This window comes from Euprymna scolopes, chromosome 20 (genome assembly GCF_053919585.1).
Source record: "Euprymna scolopes isolate OS-2025 chromosome 20, ASM5391958v1, whole genome shotgun sequence".
Classification (NCBI taxonomy): domain Eukaryota; kingdom Metazoa; phylum Mollusca; class Cephalopoda; order Sepiida; family Sepiolidae; genus Euprymna; species Euprymna scolopes.
The window spans coordinates 69,799,270-69,808,725 of NC_136501.1; positions in this window are offsets into that span (position 1 = coordinate 69,799,270).

Here is a 9,456-nt window from a genome sequence, read left to right on the forward strand (position 1 = left end):
AAACATCAACAAAAACGGGTCGAGATGTCGTCCGCTATAACTGGCTAGCATGGGTCGCTTCTTGTCTTCATTGCGTCGTTACAGGACTCTTTCCATCGTCGGTATTAATAACACGCTGAATTTTAAGCGTATATAAAAAATAGTGAACAAATACGTTTTTATAAAAAAATATATGTAATTTATTCAAGATTTTACAATGAAGAGTATATTTTTATAAAGCCGAGTTGAAACCAGACCCATGGTATATCGCATCCGCCGACTCCATTATACAAGCGTCAACTGTTTAAAACAATAGACATTGAAAGAGAGGAAAGATGAGTGAAAAAGAAAATAGAGAAAGAGAGAGATTGAGAGAGAGAGAGGGGGGCTTCATGCATAACGTTTAAACATTGTTTTGTTTTTGTATTCCTGAGTTCTTTCGGGTCAGGCCTTTCAAATTCTAAGGTCTTATATAGTTGGTTCAATATTATAAACAAACTGCCATTCTTGGGTTGAGGTACAGCAGAGCATTTCCAATGTCACAAAACCTGCTTAACACATCTCTACTTCACAAGTGCAGATCAAGTAAGGCACAAGGTTCATTAATGTGGAAGCTTCTAGCTCACTCAAAAGGGATTACATCATTGCTCCACATTGCGCCCCCCTTTTCTGTGACCGTTGCCCTCACTAGGAAAGGTCATACTATCGTCGGGTCGTTGGCACAATGGTTATTTTTTTAAATTCTTTTTCTTTTCTCTCAATCAATCCTAATATTCACTTCTTTTATTCTTATCAAACATAAATCCTTTTGATCATTTTTTAATAAATTATTATTATTATTATTATTATTATTATTATTATTATTGAAACATTCATTCTTTTGATTACTTTTATATAATATTTGATTAATTTTTTTTTTGTTTTTTTTTTGTTTTTTTGAAAAACTTTAGTCATCTCCTGTTTAGTTTTATAGTCATTTGATTTTTCTTTTCTTTTTGTAAAGCTTTTCTTATTTTGAACGTTTCAACATATTTTTGTTGTGTGTGTGTGTATGTGAGTGTGTATGTTGGTGAGGATTTCCCTTTACTCATGTGAATATATACTTTTCTTTGTTTTTCAAACGTTTTGGCCGTTTTCAAGAGTTGTGTGTTTAGTAGTCGGTTACTACTTATAATATTGAACAGGGTTAATTCGAGAATTCTCTAGGTTGTGGAGTATCGAGATATTTTTTACAAGTTCGAGGACGCTTGGATTTTTGTGTGAAGGGATTTATCATTGAATTACCCTTCTATTTCCTAAAGGGAAAGTCCTGTCAAAAGCTGACAATTTTCTGAGGGTTTCACGGTTCACAGGTTCCTGTGGTGTGGATAGGTGGCGGCCCACTCTAATTTCCTCTATTACAGGTTTCCTTTCTTGGACCGAAATACGATGCTGACGGGGTGGATTCTTTTTATGTTTGTTAGAAACTACTCTAACAGTATGCGTCGATGCAGTGCATGACGTAAACTCGAGTCTACCGCTGGTATTATTACAAAATGGGATGCCCCCCCTCTAACAGTTAGTTGGTTAGAATGAAAGGTTATTTCGGCCTGATTCATTTGCAACCAGTCTGCACCTAATATCAACTCCCGATCTTGGCTTGGGGTGATATAAAACCTAGACAAAGTTTTCGCCTTCTTCATTTTAATCGGCAAATGAATCATACGTTTTAGTGCTATCCTCTGATCGTTTGCGAGAGTAATTGTTAGATTAGAGCCCCTTACCCCTCTTTATGCGTTTTTATTTCCTCAAAAACTGATGTTTTGAGGAGCGAGACATGAGATTCTACTTGTCTACTCTTTATTTTAACTATACACTCCATTCCTGAGCCCTGGTTAAGGAGTTTATTTTTGGGGGTCTCTCTATTGTCACATGTTTCCTTGGCCGACTTATTTCTTTGGTGGGCCCGTTTATGTATACTCTCGCCGCTTTCTAGACATCCAGGACCTCTGGTGTTTATCCTTCCCAGGGTGAACCCTTTCTTTGAGGGTTTGTCATGGGTCCATGCCCGTATATTTCAGCTCTGTGGCGGTCGGTAGTGAGTGGTTTTCGAGTGTAACCTGGCCTTGCTTTTTCCTTAAGTGAAGTTATTTAATCTTTCTTCAGGTGACTATTGTCAGTCTCGTTCTAGCCTATTATAGCTGGAACGCCCTCGGTTCCGTCTGGCCGAAGCACACCCATAAAACTTATGTCTTACAGCGTTACAGTTGCTGTAAGCTTCAGGTATGGGTACCCATAATCTAGTAAGGGCACCTTTGGTCTCTGACACCTGTTAACGCAGTCATGCTCGTGATTGTGGCTTTTCGGAGTCGCTCATAAAGCATTTCCCTTCTCTAGCTGCAGACAAGGCCTCTGATAATGTTGTCGAATGCGATCTGACAACATGCTCCTGAATAAAGGGGTTATTTAACACATTTATGACGAATTCAGCTCAGTGCATGTGCACAGCTGAACTTTCCCTCATCTCTACGCCCCTATAAGCTAACTTAGCAAGTTTGTTCATTCTATTTGCTTAATATATGACTGCCTCTCCTCGATCTTGCTTTATTCTTATTAAAGCCTGAGCAGCGTCGACAGCATTTGTAAACTCGCCGTACTGGGCTGCTACTTGATCGAGCAGATCCTTATAATGCAGTTCGGATGATCATCGAGAAATTCCCCGATAATTTCCGACACTAGACCGTCGGAAAAGTCGTAAGCATGGTTTACTAGCTCTGGTCTTGTTAGCTGGTAGATCCGCTCTTTCTTTTTCGGAGCTGCTAACAATGCCCCAAAGTCGGATGGTTTTCCAGTAAAGATTGGGATCTTCGATCCACCTTTGAGGAAACTGTTAATTGGGGCTTGGTCGTGTTAGCCACCCGACGTTTAAACAAAAAGCTCTATCCACAAAATATGTTTTACAAATTATTAAAACTAAAAAAATTGCAGAGTAACGAAAAGAGCAGACGAAATAGTCACCTACCTTATTTTTTCTGGAGTTTTTTTGGTGTCTTTTTTTTCTCTGTAGATGCCGGGTTGAAGTGACTGTTTTTGAGTTGAATTCTTGCGTTCTTGTGTTTCTGTGGAACTTGATTAATCTAGTGCTCATTTTCTTTCTTTTTTTTTGTCCGTGGATTTTTTATTCGTCTAGTAGTTGATTTTCTTTTGGCTCTTGCGTCCGTGCATTTTTATTTCCGTAGAGTCATGATTGTTCCTATGCGAGAAGCAATCCTGGATTTACGGCAACAATATGATTCTAACGATTTCCGGAGAGAATTACCTGGTTAAGGAACGACCTGGAAACTTAACCAGCTCCATGGAAGCTGATTTCAACTTCTGTGAAAATGTGCATGCGTCCGGTGATACTGTCGTCGACGTTTTCGGGTTCGGCGTAATTTTATGCAAGTTCAGGAGTTGTTGTAAGCCTTTATCCTTCGACGTACCTTGTTAACTTTACTGCTCTTTTTAGATTCCTCACAAATCTACCAGTTTGTTCGCTTTACATAGGATGATATTGATGAGCCTAATTTGGATGATATTACATAGCTCTTGGTACCAATAAATGAGCAGATAGTGCGAAGTTTTTGTAATAGGTCCTTCCCACCTCAGATCCTCAGACCAGTTGGTGTAGCTATAAAATATGATTAAATATTATTCATCTACGAGAAAAGTGGCAAATCCCCGTGGATGTATGAACACTGTTGCTCAATTTTTATCCTTGATGAGAATTGGATAGACGGTGATTTACCCATTGATTGAACTCAATCTGCAGTAAGATGCTACACTTTTCTAATATGTCTAATTCTTAGTTAATCTTGTCCAATGAAACTAACTATACGTTTCTCTTTTTTGGAAAATAAGACTTGCTTTCACGTTGAATTCGGCATTTATTTTAGTGCATCTACCTAGTCCAGCCGAGAAAAAAACTTCGTGAATATGTTGTTTGAAATCATAATTTGAATACTTGAATCACGTGTCACGTTTTTAACTTTCAAATAACTGATTAATCAGTACGCCCCAAATAAATTCTAATATTTTTTATACGAACACTTTTGACCTCTTAAATAATACCGTTCAATGTAACATTTAAAAAAAATTCACCAATTGTTTTATAAGACACAGTTCAACATGAAGTACAGCTTTACTAAAATCCAGTTTCCTTAGTCTCTTCATCATATTAGCAATTAATGCTGGATGACGAGCCCAAGCTTCCAACATAAATGTAACTGTTTTCTTTCTTATATAGAATTTGATGTACTAGCGCTAATTATCGTCTAACTTCTCGTTTAATTCTTTTAAAATAAACCCTATTTTTTCTTTTCTTTGCTTTAACCAATCAAAGCTTATGACTAAGACAACATGATTACATTTGTAATTCTTTACATAACCTAATCGTAAGGTGGATAAATTGTATGTTTTCAAAAGTCAGCTAATTTTCAAAATGTAGTTTGCCATCTTTTTAAGTGATCAATATTTTAATTTTGCTGGTAATATGGTTGAACATATTATTTTAATTTTGAATAATATTTTTAATTATTACTTTTCATTTTAGACGTATGTGACCGCCGATGTAAATAAAGTCTAGAATACCATCAAACAATTACAACTTTTGCAATGCTATGCAAATTTCTGTAGAACGAGACTGGGTCTGCTTTCGAGTTTGGCTACTATTCTTCGGCTCATCTCAGCAATCTTTTAAAACACTAGTCAATAGACGAGAAAAAAGCATTTACTATAATTTGCAAACAAATTCGCTAAAAAACGTAATATTGCTTTTTATAAATAACAGGAACATCAATTAATCTTGCAGAATAGTGACGTATTGGTGCTGAAATGTTCTGACAGTAACTTCCTTGTTTTAAAACCCCCAAACAAGGAGCAAGTAGTAGAAATTGGTTATGCTATTACGTTGTAACATTCAGAAACGTAATTTAACATTTTCCCATCAGGAATGTCATCGTAATCGGCGTTAAATAAATCTTTATGCTTGTCTTTTTTTATAAAAATCACGCTGAACATTTTGATTACATCTAGGAGGAAGGTTAAGTTTTCTAAAAAGTTGTATCTTCTGCGAAAACAACGTTGTGCTCTTGATTTTCAGACATTTGTAATATAATGCTCTTCTGTAGCTATTTTGCCATTTATATTATTGTTCTTCCTGACGTTGTTCTCTTATTTCTGCTCTTAGATCAACCTTCGTTTAGTTTGTTTTATAGTTATTGTTGTCGATGGTACAACCATACTCGTGTTTTGCTGTAGCCACTCCTCTGGGCTTTTATCATGATGATTATTTGGAAAAATTCTATTTGTATATTTTGTTTATATTTTTATTCAAACAAAAACAGTTTGGAATTATTTTCTCATTGCCGCTGTACTGTTATCAATGTTGGTTACGTTCGGTATAATAATAGAGTTAGAAGACTTCATAAATTCGTATGTATCAATTAAAAATGTATTCTAATTTGCTTGTCGTCAGTATTTTCATTATGGGACTAATATACAATTTTCGACTTTAGCACACAAAGTGATGGAATGCAAACAGCCTTGTCAAGGGCCACTCTTTTCAATATAAAAGGCGAATCAGACATTATCTTAATATAAGATCTGGCAAATGAAATTTTATATTCAAATCAGTGGCGATTGATTAAATATACACCTTTTTACTTATCGAATCGAAATTAGTCCAAAGTTTATGGAGGTAAACTTTAATGACGGTGGTAACAATCAGAAATACAGTGTCTAGAAAAAGATTAGCCAAAACCTCGCCTGAAGCGTTTTGCAGTGTAACACTGAAATTGTATTAAATAGATATGTTTGGTTCTATTTGGTATGCATTCATAGAAATACCTGTAAACTTAATATTAATAGTGAAAAGTGTATTTCCATAAATTACGATAAAAACATCGCCGATTACTTCCTTTATATTCCCGATCAAATGTCATAAAAAATTAGATGTGTAAAATTCAATGACACATTTAATTTAAAATTGAAAAACAATGAACGAAAAACGTTAGCAAGTATTACCTATTGTTTTGTCAATCTTATCGAAAATCTTAATAATGACAATAATTGAAGTAAAAATACTTTCGTAAATATTAACTCGACCCGTAGATACCCATTAGGGGATAAAACACAGACTTCTTAAAAATTGAGAAACTACAAGGCTATGCAGTCGATTACTGTTACTAGTTAAAAAGCGCACCAGGCGATTAATTGATAAAATCACCAAGAATGAAAAAAAGGCTGTGGAATCTTTATTGAAAGCTTATCTGAAAATAATACATATGAAATGGGAGAAAATTCATTCTCGGTGGGCGTTCTAAAAATAAATCACGGTTTCTGGCAGTTGAACTTAAGCAAGGTTTGTTGAAAAAGGTTTTTTCCCAAATTTCTCCGGGCGAAAACGACGAAAAATTAAATGACAATTAGAAATTTATTGCAACTTTTCGCTCATTACAATTTAAAAAGACATCAAACAGGTATTTCAAAAATGCTTATTTAAATGCCTCAATTTACTGTAAGATATATATTTATCCCTCCACCGGATAATTTCAAATGTAAAATGAAAAATTCGTATTGAAACTGTATGAGTCGCTTCATAGTTCTCAAGAAAGTGCTCACAATTGGTATCAAACACTCCAAAATTGTTTAATATGACAACATTTCAGGCAGTGTCTGGTAGACGGGTGCATATCAACCAAAAGATATGGAATAAACTGTTGATTTATTTGGGGGGGTATAAGATTCAAAACCACGTATAACTCCCGTTGAGATTTATATAGATAAAATTCATAGACAAAAACTGAATTAATACACGCTCGAGACTGGACCAATGATATCATGTAAAACTAAAAATCATGATCCTTTCTACCTGTGTAGCAGGGTTTGTTGCATTTTTCAACTCAGCGCAAGAAAATTCTAAACATCTTTCTATATTCTATTTTAAAACCAGATCTATGTAAAGAAAAACAGTAATACTCTATTTTAACGTCAAGAGTAGTATCTTATTAGCAAAACACTCTGATTCATCAAAGGTCGAAGCATATTGATATAAAATATAATTTAATAAGAAATAAAATCACTAAAAATTCTATTACTTTAGATTACATAGAAATAATATATCTGACATTTTACTAAGCCGATACAAAGATAAACTTAAACATTGCATTCCTGAACCTTTTGGTATTTAATCTTGATTAAATCTATTTGCAGAAACTATTTGCAGAAACTTATAATAAGGAACTGAAACATCAAAGAAAAAGAAAAAGGTATCTACTCACACTTTTTCTTGTCTTCCTTGATTTATTAAGAAACTAAACATATCTGACAGGACGTTTCGAGTTTTTGCTTCTTCCTTATTCAAATAACACTTTCTTTAAAAAAGCGTTTCATATATATTTAAAAGTATGTATATTGACATGTAATCATGTATATAGTTATCCTCTGAAAATTGGATATGAGAGTGGCTGAATCTAGCAAGATTTGACATCGAGACAACATAATAAGAAGCTCAAACTCTTACCACACGTCCAACCCGCTGATTGCTATCGCGATTCAGGTAGATGTTATTTAGTTTTGTTTTTGCGATACGTTTTGAATGAATTCAATTATTTACGAAAATGCATTTTTACATAAATGTTACTTGGGAATAATTTTCTCTTTAACCAATTTGGAGCCCTCAAATAGGAGAGAGGCATATATGTTGTTTTAAAAGGTAACACTATTTTATATATTTAAGGTTGATTGAATTTATTATATTTTTTATCTCAACATGAGTGTGTCTTAAACTTTGACCAAAATCGATTATGTGATCTGATTCAGAACAATATACACTCAGGACGGCTTTTTTTACATTCGGATTTATTAAGCAATTAGATTATAAAATTGCAAAGATTATGCAATTTGTATGTAAATAATTGAGCCTTTCTCAAGATACACTAAAAACACGACAGTATTGAAATTCGGAGAGTGTTATTACCTTTTAAAATATACTCTTTACATGTAGGAAAAAATTGACACATTTAAATTCTCTTTACAAGCTACCACACTATCGAAGTATTTGTATATACAACACTGTTAACCATATGTAACAATTGCTTATGCTTACAAAGCGTATTTAAATATGTATGATGATAAATAATTCGGTTAGAATTTTATCCATAAGAGGAAAAATATATAAACATATACTCATATTAATTACATATATAAATGATGTTTTATATATATATATATATATATATATATATATATATATATATATATATATATACATATAAGAAGTTCAAGTGTGTATATGCCTGGTTTCATAGAGGTGTATATATCTCTATACGAACAGACACAAGTACATATATGTCTGTGCGCTTGCCCTTGTTTACATTCTCTTCTCCATGTGCGGTTGTACGAATGGATGTGGTTAAGCATTCCTCTAGTCACATCTCTAAAAAAACAGAAATACACATTGGATGAAAGCAAGGAATTTGATTCAACTTCCATTATAGAATTCAATTTGATTCGGAAACTTTAATTTACAAATCAAATTCTTACATCTGCTTCGTTAATGGGATGGGCAACGCTTCATCTATATTCGACTCCGAAGACATGACTTAAAAATAAATAAGAATAGTTAGTACAAGTATCATGTCTGTCAGATTCTTCCGTGCTTCATAGCATATATATATATATATATTCTAAGAAAGCACTAACACAATATCGTACTATTGTATTTTACATAGGATTCGATAAAGCATATGAACATTTCTTTTATCACATGGGCTTCAATTCGATAACACTGGTGTCTTATGAACTGTTCTGAACAATTGTGAGAGAGGCTGATTTGGTTTGATGGATGAATAAATCGTCGACATTGCTGCATGTCCACAGAAGAGACGTTGCAATCCTATCTTTGTTTTATCGTTATTTCCATGGCAGGTGCTCGTCTCAACTCCAATCTCTGCCCCTCCCCTCGCCAATTTTTATGAAAAACACCGTCTAGCTTAATCCACTGTCAAAAACGTTCCCCACTCTTTATCTATGCCTAAACCAAAAGGTAGATTCCATGAACAAAGCTTCTTTTTAAGAACTTCGCGTCTGTGGAACTCTGTTCCAGCTGTCTGCTTCACACCTTACTACAACTTAGATGTCTTCAAGTTCAACGTAAACAAATTCCCAATGAACCGCTCCCTTAAGTAGACACTTTATTAAATCTCCACATTTACGTACTGTACATACAATAAACCTTATCCCTGAGTGGATTCCGAGCCTTGATAAGTGGTGGCCACCTTTAAAAAAAAATGATGGAATTAATTTAAGCGTATATCTGCGACAAACCCCAAACTTAGACAAATATAAAACGCTTCTCACAACATGAGCTCCTCTTACACTTACCAAATCATCAAAATACATCGCATAACAGAAAGGAATTATCCTGTAAAAAAGCAAAAAAAAATGTATATACAAACA